The sequence below is a fragment of the Hemibagrus wyckioides genome, linkage group LG13 (genome assembly GCF_019097595.1).
Source record: "Hemibagrus wyckioides isolate EC202008001 linkage group LG13, SWU_Hwy_1.0, whole genome shotgun sequence".
NCBI lineage: Eukaryota > Metazoa > Chordata > Actinopteri > Siluriformes > Bagridae > Hemibagrus > Hemibagrus wyckioides.
Window position 1 is genome coordinate 7540929 of NC_080722.1, and position 18961 is coordinate 7559889.

Consider the following 18961-nt stretch of genomic DNA (forward strand, 5'->3'; position numbering starts at 1 on the left):
TTGGAAAACAGTACAATTTTTGAGTGATCCCACTTTAGTGGTAGTGTACATGAACTCACAGATGCCCCTGATGGGGTAATATTCCTCTGATTAAAATGGGAAATGGGCAAAGGCAATTTTTCTCTTGACTCTTGCCCATGGATGGCTGTTGGCACCACACGAGACACAGATGGATCTTTTCCACTGAAAAATTCAACAGGCATCTTGGATTACTATAGGACACACACACACACACACACACACACACACTTGTTTTTAATGACAAAAATTTAAAGTGCGTTCAAAAATAAAGTATGACGTGCCTATATTCAGAGCCACTGCACCAAATCAAGCAACGTCAGCTCATGTACAGTGAAAAGTTAAAAAACAAAACAACTTACTACTGATGTCAACTTGAGAGAAAAGAGTAATCTCTGCAAAATAAATCGGTGTGTAAAGACCTTCATAATTCAATCTCTGTTTTTTTCCCCTCAGTAATGTTGCTGCAGGCTTGTACAGTCAAAATCGGGAGAACTGATTACACTGAAGGCTCATGGGCCATTAAGTAATACACCTGACCTGAGAAAAAGGGAGTAAATATATTGCTGAGCATAAATCATAATGAGTTAGGATAGCTCGCAGAGTGGAGTGTACCTGTGCGATGCTTAGAAATGTTAGTTAGATTACACACACTCTGGTGATTAGCTTCAGGGCACGGAGAGTGAAGCGGCAAAGTAATAAGTGTAAACGGGTACGTTCTCACATACAGACATTTCATCTTTATTGCTGCAAGTTGATGTGCTACGAAATCCCAAGTACCGGTTGCCATTTTAGTAACGTTTATCGGCAGGTGACGCAATTAGCGTTCCATCTTGCCGCTAAAATGAAACATACAGGGCAAAGGTTTGATGTCTGTGTGTAAAATTCAGCAGTGTATGTATGCAATCATATCGTATGCGAGATGAAGGAGAAGCTGAAGGTGTGTCACAGATCACATGCCCTATACTGCCTTCACTCCCATTAGTAGTCGCTGCACATTGGTAGTCGCTCCATTTTCACATTTTTTTCCCCCCCAGTTTTCTTGAATCATTAGCCACGCCCACATCTTTTCGCCAATAGTCGCTCCTCCCACTGGAAGTCGCCAGCTCTGTTTCAGACTAAACTGCCAGTGCGAAAGGCTTGCCTGATGGGATATAATAACATGGCTTAAAAATATCATAGCATAATGGTTTATTGAATATTTAAATAGAGTGGAAATGAAAAAGGGAATATTTAGAAATGTTTGCATATCCAAATATATATAGTTCTAGCTAGAACATTTTCACAACACTAGTGTGTGGGGTTAAGGGAGTAAAAGGGTTGAGGTTTAGTTCATTGCTTTTGGCATACTGTAGCTAAAATCTATTCATTTATTTTGTATGCATTTCAGAGTCTCTGCTCTTATGGTCCTCTTTTTCCTTTCTTCTGTGTATCCATTTTTTATTTATTTTTTATTTTTTTATTTGGAAGTACATTTCTATGAATAAATACTTATCCTAGTCCTCTTTTTTTCCTCAAGAGTCAAAACTTATTTTTTTATTTTTTTTTTTAATTCATTTTTTTAATTTAATTTTTTAATTTATTAATTATTTTTTTTTATTTGCTTTTTTAATTCATTAATTATTTTTTTTTGGGAGGATGTGTTCAAGGAAGCTGAATGAAAGAAAATGGGCTGCTGTAAATCATTATGCACACAGAAATATTGTGAAGAGGTTGACCGGGCTTTTCATGGTGTGACCGCAGCGACTGGTTAAAAAACTAAAATAAAGAAACAGGTAGAAGGTAAAAGACGGAAATCAATTTTAATTGGCGTTTTAAAACCCTCAGCAGTGAGCTAAGAGTCCGATCACACCGTCCATTGTGACCGCCGTGAAACCATTACGACCCTGTTTAAGGGTTTAGTTTGTAAAATAATGGTGTTGTAGATCTGAGATCTCTGCATCCTGCATGACATGATCGTTCTGATGACATTTAGATTTCAGCCAAAGATGACCAGTGATTCTCGGTAAAACCGACATAGTATTTAATCCCTGAAATTTCAGGTTCATCCCTGACGTTTACAAACGCATCCCTGATGCTGACCCCTCCATCTGATTTACACAACAATCACTAGCAGTAAGAAGTTAAGAAGGTCCACTGCTGATGCGCTGAGAAATGTCAGGGCAGTGCTGAGAATGTCAGCGATGAGAGCGCGTGACTAAGATTAATGACGGCTCTGCGGCTCCGACAAGCACTGACATCACTGAGGAGGGTTCTGTGTGCGTTTGTGCGTCTGTTTGTGTATACAGTATTTTGTTTTTGAGTGGAAGCGGTTGCATGCGTTTGCGTGTGTGTTTTTGTGTGTGCCAGCGCTTGCATGTGCGTGTCTGTATGCATGCTTGTGAATATTTGTGTCTGTGGGCTTATGTGTGTGTGTGTTTGTGTGAACGTGCTTGTGTGTCTATGATTGTGCACTTTGTGTGCGCTTCTGTGTTTTGCGTGTGTGCGCTTCTGTGTTTTTTGTTTGCGTTTGTGCACGTTCATGTGTTTGTTTGCGTGTTTGTTTAGGTGTCTGCACTTGTGTGTATAATGTTACACACCATGCTGTACCGTACAGTTGTGAGTGTGTGGAAGCCTGATGAGTGCAGCAGCATGACGTTAGCGGTCTGTGTAACAGGAAGACACACAAGGCTAGTGTGTGAGTGAATAAAAGAGTTGAGTGAGTGATGTACAGTCAGCAACAGCGTCAGCTTCAGCTTAGAGACAATAGACTGTGCACGGCAACATCTAAAAATACACAAAGCCTCTGTGCATATACTGAAATTGTCAAAGAAATTGATATCCCAGGGTCTGTCTTTCTGGATGGATGGATAGATAGATATCTGTCTTTCCTGTAGTAGCTTCATCTGTTGCTGTTTAATGCACAGGGAATGATTCCGAGGCATCCCCAGCATCTACGCACCACCTCTCATTGCTCACAATAGCAGGATTGTGTAGAGACGCTGCACACCACACCACCACTCGCGCCGGAGTTTCTAGAACCTTTCAGTTCACAGCTCGTGCAGCTTCACAGATATTTCACAGATATTTCTTGGGCTAAGCAGAGGACATGTAGGTTAATATCTGGTTTATTCTTTGTCACAAGTGCCTTTAAGCGCTGCTGATCAGCTGGAAATTGGAACAGTGTTACAGAATACTAATGTGGACATTGGGGCAGCTTTTAAAATGTCAGATGAACAGGTTTATATAAAATATATTGCTGTGTCAGGTCTGAGCAGTAACAACTCCATGTTTAGGTAAACGAACATGTCTGTATGATTAAATTAATGTTAATTATGGTGTAAACAGTAAAACTCTTAAAGGTACTGAGTTTTGCTTTGTGTTTTTTTGGATGCTGGGTGACGCCATTGCCGATCTGATGTCAAGCCATAAACAGGGATTAAATTCTGATTTGAGACGATTACACCAATCTGACGTCTTGCTCGCGGCGCCATTTCGTGTCACAAAAGATTTTCTAATTTACGTCGGGTTCAGAAAGTGAAATGGTAAAAATAGTAGCAGCACAGTTGAAAGCAAATAGTGCACACAACGTTTTGCTTTAATACATTTTCTTGTAAATATAATATTAAAAAAAATATTTAATGTTCCAAAAGAAAAAAAAAACAATAAAATATTGTCATTTATTTTTTATTGTATATTGTAGAAACAGATAATAAAAGGATATTGTAAACGAGAACTATTCATGTTTTTTCACCCCGATAATGCCCTTGATTTTTTTTTTTTTTATTTAAATTTTTTTTAATAATTTAATTTTATATTATATAATATTTTTTAATAAAGAGTGCCTCCCAATGTTAAGCAGTTCTCGTTGATGCCGTCACTAATTAATGTTCTGTGAGTCGCGAGAAATTGAATCAGCTTGCAGTCAGCAGTATTTTTAAGGTCGTCTGTCAGCGGAGGAGTAGTGAAGCGAGAAGAGATGGAGGATGGACTCGGGTCACCAAACCTCCACTTTTATATCTTTACCTTCTTTTCATCATAATGTTTTGCTTGTTGGTCTGCTAGTGTCGTTCACTTCCACCTCTACCCTTCAGTCCTACCGTAGCTAGAACAGCAGGAATCCCTGCTGTTGGTTTGATGCATGTTTTTGCTGATTGGTGCTGTAAATATTTCTCACTGTTTCGTTTTTCCTGTCTAAGAGTGACATTACAACAAATTACTCCCCATTAATTCAAATCACAACCAAACCAGAAAGAAATATACTTTAATTACGGACGCATTGATACCGAAGCCGCTCCCGGTCCCATGTGGAATCCAGTAAACCCGGTCTAATCTGTCGCGTTAACGAACCGACAACAGAAAAGAACAGCGGTCTGAACGTATTTTTACGATTAATAATTTCAATCAGACAAAGCAGACGGCAAACTGTGCACTGGGGAAATCTCGAGAGGAAATCTCAGGAGGAGCATCAAGAAGGAAAAAAACACAACTGAACAAATAATCTGATGAGATCATCACTACAGCCACACAGAGCATTTAATAAAACCTGCCCCCCCCCACTGCTACTCTATTCTACTCTACTCTACTGTTTTACTCTATTCTACTCTACTGTACTCTATTCTACTCTACTGTACTGTTTTACTCTATTCTACTCTACTGTACTCTATTCTACTCTACTGTACTGTTTTACTCTATTCTACTCTGTTGTACTCAATTCAACTCTACTCCTTTACTCTACTATACTCTGCTCTATCCAACTCTACTCTTCTAAACCCTGCTCTATTTTACTCAACTCTATTCTGCTCTACTCTTCTCAACTCTACTATTTTCAACTCTATTCTACCCTGCTCTTTTCAGCTGTACTCTATTCAACTCTACTTAACTGTTCTACTCTCCTTAGCTCTGCTCTACTCTACTTTATTCAACTCTGCTCTGCTCTACTCAATCCTGAGTGAGTAATAAAGGTAATGTGGCCAAAATGTTTGCATTTTTGAACTTTTTTTTGTGAAAACTACTTGAATTGGTCGAAATTGTTAGCACAGGATCTTTCTTTTAAACTTCTGCCACTGAAGACACATACTGTATATAATTAGTTTCTGTTATAGCTGTTCTCTCGTTCGATGCACGAAGAGCCTCGATGAAGGCTTTGTCTGAATGCGTGTTGTGGTCCAAATCTGTAAAATTTCTGCCAACATGCCTGTGCATGGTCTGGTAAACAAGTATTGAGACACGCATGCTTTTAATTAATTCTTTAGTTGACGCTGATTTAGATTGCTTTTAAACAAATCACTCATTCAATGCCACACAGCAAAGTAGCACATTTTTTTTTGGCACAAACACTTCTCCATTTCTTTGGCAATGGGATGCTAACTTGAGGGAAGTCAAGACATCTTATCTGTATATAAGCGCGTAAAACATGAGCGAACATTTTTCAATTTTCGATGAAACGAAACTCTCGTATATCGTGTCTGTTCCGTGGCGTGTGCTCGCTGCTTTTGTTTATGATGACGGAGTGCGAACAGATTCAGTCTGTCAGATTTAAAGATTGAGGGTGTCATTTGGCAGACGTGAGTGTGAGTGTGTGTGTGTGTGTGTGCCTCATTGTTATTCTGATGGTGTTATGGCCTTGATTTTTGACTCCTGTTTTGTTTTTGGTATATAGGAGCGTTTGTTTTCCCCTCACTTTTGAGACTACTCAAAAGTTTAAGTAGACTTTTAAAAGGTGTCATTTGCGTGTGGGAGACGAGGTGTGAGACAGGGTGTAGGGTGTGTGAGTGAGAAACATGGGGGGGGGTGCGACACGTGGTGTGTGTGTGTGAGAGACCGGGTGTGTGTGAGAGACATGGGTGTGTTTGAGATGTACACATTGAAGAGGCTTGAACGTTATGGCTAATCAAGAAGAGACTTAAAACCCAGCTGTGTAAGGAATTAACATTTTGTCTCATCACTCTCAGCTTGAGCAGCTTTTCACATTATAAAAAACCGCACAAGGTTAATTAGTCTCATCTTGATCTTACTGATGAGTCCTAAGCGATACCCCCCCAATCAGCTCGAGCTTCCCATGCTCGTCTAGCTACTTTACTAAATCTGCTTTAAAGCCATCATTTAATACGCACAAATATTTAGGGATTATTACCCTTTTCTTTTTATATAGATGACCCCTTTTTTTGTTTCTGTAGTTTTCTAACTGAGAAACACGTCACAGAAGTGTAGACTGTTATGATATGGTTATCGTCTGCTGGATTTTAGAGACGGTTTCCTCGCATTCGGGTGAAAATTGGCTTTTCCGGCTCATTTGCAGGAAGTCCTGGCAGCGAGAAGACACCATTAGCTGACGTGTGTTGTCTCCGCAGGCCCGGTCCTGTTACTGGCGTGGGCGTTAAATGCCCTGAGCTTAAGAAAACTGTCCGGTCTCCATTCATTATAAGCATGACCCTCTGTGTTTGAAGGATGGTGTGTTGCTTTCCTCAGACACCCCCATCCTCCACCTCCACCTCCCGTTCGCACCATTATATCTCATCTCCTATCCCTCATTATCTCTTCTTCTTCTCTCTCTCTCTGTCTCATATACACACTCACAGGGATCCTTTCAGAATCTATAGCATGTGATCGGCACTACCTTTTGATTGTTCTTCTCGTGAAACACGGATAAAGTTGTTATCTACGTGGATTTTCTCGGCCCGGGAATCGATCGCCGACATTCAGCCTGTTTTTTTTTTTCCCTTTACTTCCTTAACCTTTAGTGGCATTTCCTATCAAACGCCTATAGCTTCAGAGCCGTTAATTGTGCCATATGTATATTCCTGCCGTCATATTGAACGTATTTGGGGTTCGTTTACTCCTGCTTTTCCTCGCCACACGACGTTAAATGACGATAATCAATTTGGTTCCTATTCATTAGCTGCCTTAAGATAAAACAAACTGAAATCCAGTTAAAATGCACTTTGTGATAATTTGCCTCCTAAAGCTTAGAGTTCAGGATTTATGCAGTCTCTCTTTCCTGGGTAAAAACATTAGCTTTGTGAGTTATTAACATAATGTTTATTTGTGTGTGTGTGTGTATATAACACCAAATTATGCCTTAAAGATCTTTTATGAGAAGAATTTACAAATAAAGAGAATCGTTATTCCAGTCAGTGAGGATTGGGGTGAAACTTCAGACAGTATGAAGCCAGTAAAAGAAGATTTTTTTTTTCCCCAGCATTTGAGATGAAGAGTGGTGCTGTGATGAGTTGGCAACTAGGTCCAGAGGGTTTCCTGCTTTGTGTACTGAGTCCCCTGGGAGAGACTCCAGTTTTTTCAGGACACTGTGTAGGATATATTGTACTGAAAATGGATGGATGAAGATCGTTGTATAACGACTCGGAGGTGACAACAGCGACAGTTAGGCCAATGACAAAAGCCGACAGAAAATGCCCTGGGGAAAGGACGCAGAGCATAAAGGACGCATTAGCGGCTACTTTTGACTTTGAAAATGAATTTTGACCTGAATTCACTAGACTTGGTCTTGTTACCCAATCCAGTGCGATGTGTTTGTGTGGTGATTTCAGTGCAGGATTGTGCATTTCTTGGTAAAATGAAGGGTTTTCTTTCTACCTGCCAAGATGTTTATGCCTAATTTGTCTTTGGTAATAATTGTGTGTGTGTGTGTGTACTGTTGCATGAATTCCAGTACTGAGTTGACATTTTATTCATGCATTTAAAAAATGTGTCTATTTGAACTAACCTTGAATTTGCTTCTGCTGAAATGTGACTGATCTGATACCTTGATGTTAACATCATAATTTCCCATAATGCAACACACTACACATCTACAAAGCTATAGTTATTTCCAGAGCTTGCTTTTTATTTTAAACAAATAGACCCGAGTGACATTTAGGCATGTAACTGATGATGAATGCTTTTTTTCTTTCTCAGCTGATCAGAAAGCTTTGCCTGAACTTGTACAGAGATCTGAGTCGCTGCCTTCAAGTTCCTCAGGCTGAAGCTGAACAGAGATGAACCTTTAGGAATGGGGTCAGTCATTAGTAAGGGACTCTAGCTATTAACTAAAGTCCAGTCTCAGGCTCTTGTGCTCCACCCACAGCTCAGGGACTGACTGTTATATTGTAAATGTAGATGTTCAGAAACTTATGATTTGATGATGTGATGGAAGTTAACTCTGTAAACAAAAGATATCGCCTCTGAACAAAGCGGAACAATGCGTAGTGGGACACAAATACAAATAGTCTAAGATAGAGGTGTGTGTGTTCCCGTTCTTGCAAAAAATGTCGTATAGAGTCAGTCAAATGGTGTGCATATAGAATGCATGCATTCACTCCACTCATTCTGTAGTCGTGTAAAAGCTCTTGTTTAAAGCCGGAGCAGGGTTTTCCTTTGTGTCGGAGCAGTCTAAACACGCCTGTGTCTGTCGACGTCTCTGACAGCGAGCTGTAATATCCCAGCCTGCCTATTTGAGTGTAAAAGGACACGCTTATTAGAACGCAGCCGGAGATCTGGCAGCCACCTCTCTGCGCTGCTGAGAATAACACTTTGATTCTGTCTGTAGTGTAGTCTGAGGTGTTTCTCTTCACCTCGCATCCCTCCACTCCATCCTCCCACCTTGTTGCTCCTTCGCTTTGTGTACTGTTAAATGCCAGGTTAATTGCAGCAGCGCTATCTGAGCAGCTGTGCAGATAAACATGATGGATTACTGAATGTAATTGATTTAATGTGGGAACAGGGACCTGTGGCGCTCTGTGAAGTTGGTGAGCTCTTTTGTTTCTGCCAGCGGCCATTAAAAACTCTCAGGCCTGTGTCTCGGCATTACAGCCTCCAATTAGCTTCCATTAATGGGAAGACTAAAAAGGAATTACTGCTGCGTCCTTTGCACAGGCTGCCCCCCTCTCTCGTTGCGGTCACGCCGGTCGTGTTCCATGCTATTGAAGTGTGTGATGGGTTTAAAATACAAAACGGGGCTTTCATTTTTATCGGTTGTCTGTCAGACTTTCCAAATTCCGCACAAGGATTTTTCACATTTTATGTTGTCTAGTCAAGTGTAACAGTCAACTTCACAAACTCGGGGTCATTGTAATTTCATAAGGAAGATTATATGAATGTAAGACAGGTGTTTATTCTATCTGCTGTTGAGATCCGGGCTAATTCTGGTCATTTCATGTGTCCAGTGTCAGGATTAGATCTCCTGTAGGTTTTTTCCCCCCCTGTAATCAGTAGGTGTAATTGCATTAAAGACACACCGAGTCTGATTAGCTAAACCACGTCTGGAAGTCCGATGCTACGTGATCACATGCACGTTTTCTGGCTGCCTCTCTTTGAGTGGCTATTTTTATGATATTTATTCAGCTTTTGGTTAGTCCTAATTTAGTTAATTCCCCTTCGTAAAACCCTTACCAGACTCGAATTGCGAAAAAGTTTCTGTGCACGAATTCCTGTTGCTCTGCTTGGACCTGTCTGTCTTGACCGTTCACTTGTGTATCTATCTTTTATGTGAGTTTTAGTAGGTTCCTTAAAGGTTTTGCTAGATATCTTGATTCCTCAGACATGACATGAATCACCAGTTTGCCCATCCTTTTCCTTTAGACAGTCTGCCTTTATCTTTTTTGCTCCCTTTATTGAGGAGGTTAAAACATCTGGATAGACAGAGAATTGAAAATAGGGCATTTGAAATGAACAAGTTTGTATTTAATTTCTTTAATGTTGTGTTTTCAGCAGTGGTGTAAATGGTGGTTGGTAGACTTGTTGCAGTTATTGTTGTGAATGCAGCACAAATTGATTTAAAAAAAAAATTGGATTAATGCTTCTTATTAAGGTTTCCAAAAACACATTTCTGCCTCTTATTGGTGAGGAGACTCAGTAAATCAGAGTTTACGTGGTGATCATTTAATCAATACGGTTTTAGTAAAGTAATAAATTGTACAAATCCAGATAGTTGTTGTGTTTGTGGAATGTAGAGGTTGAAAATTCAGTTGAACCTGAACATTATGATGGTGGTATGTGCCTCATGTCAAGGTTTCACATGAGCAGGTGTCATAGCTGATAGATTAACATGCAGTTATGTTTATTTTCATTTATTTCTCTTCATCTGGACTGGACAGCTGAAGTTTGGGTGAGTCTGCAACCATGATTGTCTCAGGTTCCTCTTCTTGGCTGATGGAGTGGATCACAGTGTGGTCTCCTGCTGTTGTAGTTTATTCACCTCAGGATTTGTTTCTTTTCTCACCACGGTTGTGTGAAAAAGAAAAAAAAAAAAGAAAATAATGATTTGAGTTACTATATCCTTCCTGGCAGCTCAAACCAATCTAACCATTTTTCTCTGTCCACTCTTAATAACAAGGTGTTTCCACACACACAACTCTCTCTGACTCACTCCTTCACTCACTCCACTCCTTCACTCACTCCACTCCTTCACTCCTTCACTCCACTCCTTCACTCCTTCACTCACTCCACTCCTTCACTCCTTCACTCCACTCCTTCACTCCTTCACTCCACTCCTTCACTCCACTCCTTCACTCCTTCACTCCACTCCTTCACTCCTTCACTCCACTCCTTCACTCCTTCACTCACTCACTCACTCCTCCTTCACTCACTCCTCCTTCACTCACTCACTCACGCCTTCTCTCCTATCACTCACTCACTCAATGTTTTTGCATGTTTCTGTTGATTCGTGTGTGTTAGAGACACAGGTTTTCGGGAATACTCGAACCAGATCCTCTGAGACCAACAAACGTGCCGGGGTTAAAATGATGAGATGACTTTTTTTTTTTTTTTCCTTCTTTTTCCTTTCCCTCCCTACTTTGTTTGATGTGAACATGAAGTGAAGTATTTGACCTGTATCTGAATTGTGCTGCTGCCATATGATTATCTGACAGGATAGCTGCAGGTGCACAGGTGTTAGTAATACACTAGTGCAATGTTCTTCCTGTCATTAAGTCGTGAGTCTTGTATGTGGTGATGCGCATAAACATGTATGTGTAAAAAAACAAACATGTAAAATGTTATTTTTTAAAAGCTATTACTGCATAAGTGAGTGTGGCTGCTAAGGCTGGATGTGCTGCATTTAATATGACATTATTTTATATAAAAATCCTGACTTCTTTTCAGCTCAGCAGCATTCTCTTACAGGCTGTCCAGGGTGCAGGATTGATTTTATTAGTCCTTGACATTATTTCCTATTATTTCTGTGATTGAGAGGTGATGTTCAGCCTTTATAAATCTCTAAGTGGATTCTGATAGTGTTTCTCTCCGAGCCAGCAGGGGTCATTCAGTGTGGCTTATTGGAGATTTTCAGTGGCCTTTTTGGAGTATTATGACCACTGACTGAGCCTCCTGCTGTGCGCGTGTGTGAGAGATGGAAAGACAGGACAAGAAACAGCCCTACCACAGGGAATCCTGCTCTGGGTTTTCTCCTGCAGGCTTCTCAATGCACTCTGTTCATTCAGAGCCACCATGGAGGGAGAAATACTGCTTTACAATGAGGAAAGTGGGCAGCACAGTGCCACTCGGGAGCGCTGTGAGGCTTCAGGGAGCTCTTCATCCTGCCAAACTACCACACACTTCCTCAGACTCATTCTCTATGCCCTCTTTTATTCCTCTCCGATTTTCTCGGTTGGTGGCGAACCTTTTATCTCTTTCTCTGCTTTCTCTTTGCTCTGCACTCCCTCCCTCTCTCTCTCTTTGCCTCTCTCTGCAGCTCTTTTCCTCCTTAATAACCTGTTGCACATATATGCACATGGATTAGAGCTGGATATTGGCCTCTTTGCCAGCCTCACTTTTAATTCTAATCACATCACTATTGAGTTGAGCTAATACTCGGCAGCTGCGAGTGTGGGGACACGTGTGCAAGTAAGCTGAACACTTACGGCTAATTATGCAGGATCCTTTTCCATTAATGGTGAAGATTAACAGTGCCTGTTTTTGTTAGTGAGGTATGTCATATACATCATTTGGCCACTTTGAGGGGTTTATGAACAGCAGATTAATATTATATACTAATATTGTGATAAAAGTAGTAGAAGGTCTGCTCTCTAAGCTTTGAACTACTGTCCTATCTGCATTTTTAACTTGGGTCACTTTGTTTCCTTTCTAAAGCAAATAGAAAGTAGATTTTTGAACGTTGGCCAAACACACACAATCTTATTCCAAAAGCTAAAATTTAGTTTGGATTTAAAAGTTCCTATCTGTCTGTTTCCTTAGCACTGTTGCCTCACAGCAAGGAGGTCCTGGGTTCGAACAGGCAGGGACCTTTCTGTGTGGAGTTTGCATGTTCTCCCCCGTGCCTTCGTGGGTTTAATCTGGGTACTCCGGTTTCCTCCCACAGTCCAAAAACATGTACATTAGGTTGATTGGTAATTCTAAATTGCCCATAGGAGTGAGTGTGGTGGTTGTCTGTCTATATGTGGCCCTGTCATGTACTGGTGACCTGTCCAGGGTGTACTCCTGCATTTCGCCCAATGTGTGCTGGGATAGGCTCCAGCAGAACCCTAATTAGGAATAAAGTAGGTATAGAAAATGGATGGATGGAACTAAGGAAAGAAAGTCAGCATTTTAAAGATGACGTTATGATCATATCCACATTTTGGTAAGTTGGTTGATTGTTGTGTCAAGAGCTTTACGTTTATCTGCAGGATTTTGTGAATTATTATTATTACTGAATATATCAGTCTGTAGAATTTACACAGAAGATAACCAGTGAGCCCTGTTAGTGAGAGAGCGCTGGGGAGAATGGGGTACATGGCTTCAAGGTGATGGGAAATCTATAGTAGCTTGAGTCATCACTCTTTACAACCGTGGTGAGCAGAAAAGAATGGACAAAACGTCAAAACCTGACACGGATCACCAGAAAACCGCACTGAATTTCACTCCCATCAACCCGGAACAGGAATCTGAGGCTACACTGAGCACTGGCTCACACATATAGGACAGCTGAAGACAAAATAGAACATCACCTGATGTTTTTGTGCCTATTGTAAACTGAGAGATCTCTATAGTGAGGTTTGGCTGCTGTCTGTCAGCATGTCAATATAACATGGACCTAGATTTTAACTGGCCAGCGGAGAAGTCTTTATAATACTGAGTTCATGTGAATGTTGACAAGACTATGATCTTCCTTGTTTATGTCCAAATGGCCTCCTTTTTATGTTAATGCTCATCATAGATGTCACGAATTAACCTGAATTGCCTAGTGCACTATTATAAATCTGTTTAGCTTGACGTGATGTGGCTTGAATAAGCAATTTATGTTCCTTGATGATGGTGTTTAATGGTTTTAATGGTTATATAATAAATCCCAACAGTTCTCGAATGTTCTTGCCATTTTCACATTCAATAAAATATATTTAAAGTATGATGGCTGTTTTCATGTCTTATTTAAAACTGGACATGATATTTATTATGATTTTTTTTTTTTTCTCTAAAAACTATAAACTATTACGAAAAAGTCGTAAAAAAGGCTCTCTGAAACATTAATAAATGGACGATTAATCTTTAATGTCAGATAAGCCAATTATATCTAATTTTAAATAGATATATAGTTCCAAATTTGGTATAGACAGTTATTATGAGGGAATTCTTGGCCCAAGCTTGGCTCAAGCTTGACCTGTACCGTGTCAAGCTTGAGCCAATAAATATCATGTCCAGTTTTAAATAAGACATGAAAACAGCCATCATACTTTAAATATATTTTATTGAATGTGAAAATGGTAAGAACATTCGAGAACTGTTGGGATTTATTATATAACCATTAAAACCATTAAACACCATCATCAAGGAACATAAATTGCTTATTCAAGCCACATCACGTCAAGCTAAACAGATTTATAATAGTGCACTAGGCATGTGAACTGTGAAGGCATGCAGTATGAATCGTATGTAAGAGTTAAAATTCTTTCAAAACATTTTCTGAAGAAGAACGAGAAGAGGGTCTCTCTGCTGTTTCCTCCATCAGTCACCCTTTTGTGCTTTTCGGTTGTATTCGTTCTGTCACTGACTCTCCGGAGTCATTTTCCTCTTCTATTGTTCACGCTTTCTTGCTTGTTCTTCCTCTCTTCCTCTGTCCGTCTCTGTGTTTTTCGCTCTCTCCGCATGCGTCTGGATAAATAGTAGGACGCAGGACGGCAGCAGAACAAAAGCAAATGAAAGCTCCTGGCTGGAACGGAGACGCGGTGGAGGTGGTGTACTGTGCTGATTAGATTTCGCTGCTGCCTGCTGGACACTGGATTCAGGCTGCTGATGGATTTAGCTTATTCACTGCCATGTTCCAGGCTCCTGCATGCTGATACATGCACTCTTGAATGAATTGCCCTGCTCAAGTACTAGTCTGGTCTTCATAAGATGGACATTTTCAAAGCTATAAACATTTTATTATATTTTTAATTTTAATTTTATCATTTACATGTTTTTATTATATAGCAGTCTTCCAGTTACATAAACAGCAGTAGGATCACACTGTGTGTCAAACTATCCGCAGGAAAGCAGAAACTTTTCCAGTCCACTACTTCTCAGCTTTTCACAGCTCTGTCCCCGAGCATACTTTAAACAGATTAATAATTTATATGGGCTGAGATATATTTGTGTAGTCATCGATTATACTTGGATGCCCCACCTGAGTATTATTCAGTTTTATTTGTATAGTGATTTTTACAATGGAGATTGTAACAAAGAAGCTTTACAGAAATTCAGGATGTAAATTATATATTTTTACATTTTTATGTTTTTACACTGATCAGGCATAACATTATGAACACTGATGATCTCATCATGGCACCTGTTAGTGGGTGGGATATATTAGGCAGCAAGTGAACATTTTGTCCTCAAAGTTGATGTGTTAGAAGCAGGAAAAATGGACAAGTGTAAGGATTTGAGCGAGTTTGACAAGGGGCAAATTGTGATGGCTAGACGACTGGATCAGGGCATCTCCAAAACTGCAGCTCTTGTGGGGTGTTCCCGGTCTGCAGTGGTCAGTATCTATCAAAAGTGGTTCCAAGGAAGGAACAGTGGTGAACCGGCGACAGGGTCATGAACGGCCAAGGCTCATTGATGCACGTGGGGAGAGAAGGCTGGCCCGTGTGATCCGATCCAACAGACGAGCTACTGTTGCTCAAATTGCTGAAGAAGTTAATGCTGGTTCTGATAGAAAGGTGTCAGAATACACAGTGCAGGACGGGTCAGGGCTGTTTTGTCAGCAGAATATTAGGCAGGTGGTCATAATGTTATGCCTGATTGGTGTATATCCTGGTGGGGACCAAATGTGACAGTTGTGACCTGGTAGTTCCTAATTCCTAATTTTCCATACATAAAAAAATAAACAAATAAATTAAACAATCAAACTATTTTCTTTTGGTTCCTGAGGCTAAGGCTAGGTTTGGGTGTAGCAATTATTTGTATTATATCAGTGAATCACAACGTTAGTCAGACAAGTGTATTTGTCTGTGTGTAGGAATAATAGTAGTAGATTCTTTCACTGCTACTTTGACTTCGACCCTTTCTGTTCTTGCCACTGAAGAAGAATTGACTTATTTTGTTGCTGTTTAGATGGATAGATATATAGATAGATAGATACTTTATTGATCCCGTAGGAAATTCGAGACTGTTCAGTTGTAGGCAGGTTGCAAATAAACCTTCTGTACAATAAATGCCACCGTTTTATTTTGCTCTATAAGAGTGAGAGCTATCGATGATGAACTGTTGAGGATTTCCCAACGCTTGCCTGGAATTTATTGTTTGTAACTTCATGGCGCTGGGGTAGAATTTAGTTGTTTGAAACTAAGTCTTTGTTGCTTGCTGAGTGAGCTTGTTTTTGTCTGCTGTTCTCAGGCATTTTATAGAGATCTGACTGAGGGTGAATAAATAAAAGCTTTGTGTGTGTGTGTGGTAAGAGGTTACTCTGTACGAGTGCTGTTGTAATGGTGTCACCACTAATCTTATGTAATACTCCGTTCAGTGTCTTTCTCATACTTTTTGTATGCATGTGTAGGTGTGTCTTTATAGCTCAAACCCTGATAATTAGAGAGGGATAAAATAAACTGAGTAAATAAAGTGGGCCTACATTTATACACACCTGAGTAACTGCCTCTTATCAGTTTGTTCCACCATACAGGTCACTTTATATGTGAATGTTGAGTGATGCTGAAGTTTCAAGCACATCAGTGTCACTGCTAGATTAAGTCCACCAGCAGTGAGGGGGTCACTTGACACTTTATCTGTTAGTGATTTTACACTTAGAAGGCAAACCAACACAATTAGGAGTGGTCCAGATGAGCTATGGCTATCTGCATATTCTCATGCTAGCACTAATAGTTCAGGATCATGAACACTAGTTTGTACAGCCACCCAGCTGCACCATTCTTATCTTTAGTGCTCTTTTGGGTGTTTAGTGAACAGGTGGGGCTTCAGTCTGCGTTTGAAAGCGGACTTGACTCACTGTTTGGACAGCCACAGGAAGTTCAGTCTACCACCTGGATGCCAGGATGATGCAAGTCTTCCTTGTACCAGGGTACAAGGTGGAGCCGTGCTTGTTTTTACTAAGGGAATGCGGTAGAGATCGGGGATTGATAAGCACCTACAGGTGCTTTACAGGTGAGCACATGTGGGTTAAATCCGATATAGGCAGCTGCAGGATGTCAGTTGAGGACACACAGAAATGGGGGAGAACTTGGGGAGGTGGAAAAGATGTAATGCGGCTGCATGGTGGCTTTGCATTGATGGGCTGAGGTGGGTATAGAAAGTAATGAACATCTGGAAAGGTGTGTGTGTGTGAGAGAGAGAGAGACTTGTCTGAGTGTATTGGGAATAGCAGTCTTGAGTTTTGTTTTTGTTTTTTTAATAATTCACATCAGATTCAATCCTAGGTTACAGTCTTCCTCCATACACATTCAGCTGCCCGGTGCCCAGACACTGACCACTAATTAAGGGCCTAAGGGTAGCTGTCGTAAATAGTGCATAGCAGTTGGAGTATACACTCACCCTACTTGGCTGCTAAGTTAACTTGCCTGTCTCAAGGATCTGTTTAGCTTTTTGCCACTTTTTTTCCACATATCTCTGACATTCAAGGACCTCTGCTAAAGACTCCTGGTCTCTGTGTGACACCTCATGGTGACTGTAAAGCTGCTCAGTCTGCCTGCCTGAGGAGTCAGCTTGTAGACCCTGCGAATGTGAACAAACTGAGAAAGCCCCAGAAAGGGACTGATGAACAGGGACAAATAAAGATTTGATTTATTTTATAAGCTAGCTCAATACATTAGTTTGCAAGGCTTGCCTGTAAACTGCTTTTTATCACACTGGGGTGCGGAACAAAACAGCTGGTCAGAGACCACATGACAGAACTGAACTCATAACTGGCGTGTCCGATTGCACCGAGAAAGCGAGTCGTAACTTGTGTAAATGGATTTTCTGCATACTTCTTTCTTCATCAGGGAGCTTCAGTATTTGTTAATTATTTGTGATAAACTGCTACCGGAAATCTTTTTCTACTTATACGACACTTTTTTTTTTTTTTTTCTTTCTTCCCCCTCCCATGTGTGATGTGATGCACATGCTGTACCCCTCACTTTACTCTTCTAGCACTGACGTCTGCCTTGTGTCTATTTGTACAGGCAAGGATAGATTATTTTTAAAATTAATTAATGCATAAGATTTATATCTTGATGTTTACTGTAATAATAGTGCAGAGGTTTTAGTTTTGTCTTCAGGGCCAAAAATCAAGATGCTCAAGATTGTGCTTAAAAAAAAATGGCTACTACTCAGAAGAAAAGAATATATATTTATAAATCCGAAATAAGTGACATGACTATCGGTATTGTTGATTACTTTGTTTGAATTAATCACACTCACTTTACTATTATTATGTAATGTTTTTTTGCTATTGTATATAGAAACAACAATAGAAATAGCCTTTATTTGTCACCATATACATTATGGTACAGTGAAATTCTTTCTTCGCATATCTCATCCTTGGAGGTTGGGGTCAGAGCACAGGGTCAGCCATGATACCGCGCCTCGCTCAAGGGCACAACAATGGCAACTTGGCGGTGCTGGGGCTTGAACCCCCGAGCTTCCGGTCAACGACCCAGAGCCTTAACCACCTGAGCCACCACCGCCATATGGGAACCTTCAGTGCACTGGTGGCTCAGTGGTAGGTGTCTACCATGCGGAAGGCCCGGGTTCAATTCCCAGCCAGTGCGCAAACCCCAGCCACTGGATGCAGTGCCGGTCCCAAGCCCGGATAAAAATGGGAGGATTGTGTCAGGAAGGGCATCCGGCATTAAACCTGTGCCAAGTTGTTGTGCGGACCAGTCGGTCCACTGTAGTGACCCCTCACACACGTAGGGAGCAGCCGAAAGGTTGACAACAATATATAGGAACCTTCAAACTGACTGTCCCTCTAAGGTGCAATACACAAAAAAATATCTAAATACTCAGTAAATACCTAAAAAAAAAAAAAATTAATCAGTTGTGCCCCAGCTCTCAAATATCACTTTGCTTGCATTTTATTTCCTCATTTTGGCTAATTTTCAGTTGCAAATAATCGGTATAAAAAAAGACTATAGGTCTGTGTGTGAGTAAAGCTAATCATGAACATTTATAAGCAGTTATAATTATTAGAAATATTAATATTTGGGCTTGAATAACCTGTATTTCATGAATGAGAGTTTGTTGTATGGGATCAGTTAATCTAATCTGATTTTACAAACATCAGTGCAAGAAAGAATGAAAGGAGGTCACCCAGAGTGGTGAAATCTGTGGTCTGCTCTTCTTCCATTCAGTACACTTCTGTTGTCCTGTATAATTACCCAACACGGTCCTGAGAGTTTGTTGTACATTCTGTACCCGTGTCATGCTGTTGTGTATTTGCACTTTGTGCAGCTCTACTGTTGTACTCCATTACATGTAACGGCCTGGATGAAACAAGATTTTGTTCCACTGTGCACAGATTATATAAAGGAACTGCAGGATAAACCTTCTCGACTCG

At 40.5% G+C, this 18961-nt stretch overlaps 1 protein-coding gene across 2 annotated transcripts in view; it reads left to right on the forward strand.

Annotated features, from left to right (window-relative positions):
* dock1 (dedicator of cytokinesis 1) overlaps window positions 1-18961 on the forward strand; it is a 268380-nt gene that overhangs the window by 21988 nt on the left and 227431 nt on the right. The window lies entirely within an intron of this gene.